Below are 2,078 nucleotides of genomic sequence, written 5' to 3'. Positions count from 1 at the left end.
AACAATTGAAATCCTCAAAACCCTTTGGTAGTTTACTGTATCTCTCTGCTCCTTTCAGTATGTCTTTTATATGATAACATAATGTAACATTTGTGTCATGTCCTTGTTATTGTGGACATTCATTCCCTGCTTTTGCCTCAACATGCATGTGAACTCTTGGCCTCTCTGTTCATGCAGAATTGTTCTTGACAACAATACAATGTAGCTAACGGCCAGGGGTTAACTTTGTTGTGCAAGCTTTCCCCAGGGGAGCTATTTCTCTCTTGCCACCTACATCTATACCTCACTAATTCATGACCTGTCTATAAATGCTTTGTTAGTAACAATGCCACCCCCAGAGCTACTGGCTTAAAGATCAGAGAAAGAAGCGCTGTCATTCGCAAATTTCTTTTGACAAACACACATAATTACAGGAATTAGCCCGCTATTTTGTCATTAGCCTTCACTTTCAATGAGCCAATAATGAAAAGAGAAACAAGAGTCAGAGACAAAGACGGATGTCTTTAGAGGATTTCAAAACACTTTCTCCCCCCACCTCTTAGCCCACACATTCAATTTGCTGTTTTATTAATATTATTAATGTAGTCTAGCTTGAAGCTTTGAAGTTGAGTTTTTTCTTCTGATTGGTATTGTGTGAGCACTGATGGCTCAGCTCAGGGGAAGTCAGAGCCATTTCAAATGCACTTTGTTAGTGGCGTGATGAAAATGGCAGCTCGCCTTTTTAAAGCCGTATATTTGCGAGCGTGATTACGGGGTGTGTGTTCAAATAAATGAAGCCGAAACAATGACACACAATCAGCACTTCATAAACCAGCGAAAGGCCATGGACAGATTAATAAGTGCCTTGCGCACGCGCACACACACACACACACACACACACACACACACACACACACACACACACACACACACACACACGTACATGTAGAGGTCTTTTGGAATTACAGATATATGTGACACATTAGACAAGATTTTGTCCAGGACCGTTCTGTTTCCCAATGAGCAGGAGAAAGCAGTGATCTCACCATGTAATTTACTGTTGATTAGTGTTTGCACAAATGGAGCCTGATGTCTTTCAACATTAATAGGGGTAATATTTACCCTCTCCTTGTCCTGACAGGCCGTGGCAGCGAGGAACAGTTAGTTTCGTCAAGAGAGAGAGAGAGAGAGACAAGGTACGCTAACAGTTGGAAAGTTGAAGTATCCGTCGTACTGCTGCTCTCGTTGAGCCTGTTAATGTGACAGTAATAACAGTGCAGTAATGGGCGACTATAAATAGCAATGAAGTTGTCAGGGATGGTTTAATGTAAACTGAATGGAGATTGTAAGCTTACACTTTAAGATGCACTCACTGATTTCATCCCCAGCTCACAGATAGTTTTAATATTGACACTGTTTGCACATTCAAAAGCAAACTTAAGTAAATATGTAGTCGTATTTATAGTTATATCTCTTTGTAGTCCTTTTGCATCCCTTTGTATTCGTTTTGTATCTCTTTGTGGTCTTTTGCATTTCTTTGTAGTCCTTTGGTGTGTATATATTGTTGTAGTGCATCTCTGTGCGGGGTTTTGTGTCTTTGTGGCTGTTTTGCATGTTTGCACTCATTTTGCATCTCAGCATGGTCATGTATATCTTTACAATAAAAAGGCCCTTTTTGTTGATACAGTATCTACAAAAGTGCAAATGAAACTGGTGTTTGCTAGTTGACTTTTGTCCCTTTTGACTGCTCAGCCAGATGCTGATGCTCATGAAGGGAAGGCATGACTATATTTCTATATTTCGTTTTGCATCAAGGCCACAACTTGCGGCTTTAAATGTTTCCTTCTTTCATAATTCCTAATCTCTCAGGTCAGTACAAACATGCTGTAGGAAAGCTAATTCAGGTTTCCATAAATTCATCAGCACCACCATTCCTTTCTAATCTGTTTCTTTAAGTCCTGTGATCTTTTCCTCATGCTCCCTTCACTGTCTGATCTTCATGTAACGCTATTACATCCAACACAACAGACTGAATCAGAGGGCTGAAGAGGTTTGAATGCTAAAACTTTATTGAAAAACCCTAAGTAACCCTGAGTAAC

Source organism: Perca flavescens, chromosome 17, assembly GCF_004354835.1.
Source record: "Perca flavescens isolate YP-PL-M2 chromosome 17, PFLA_1.0, whole genome shotgun sequence".
In the NCBI taxonomy this organism is placed as follows: domain Eukaryota; kingdom Metazoa; phylum Chordata; class Actinopteri; order Perciformes; family Percidae; genus Perca; species Perca flavescens.
This window is presented reverse-complemented; position numbering follows the sequence as displayed.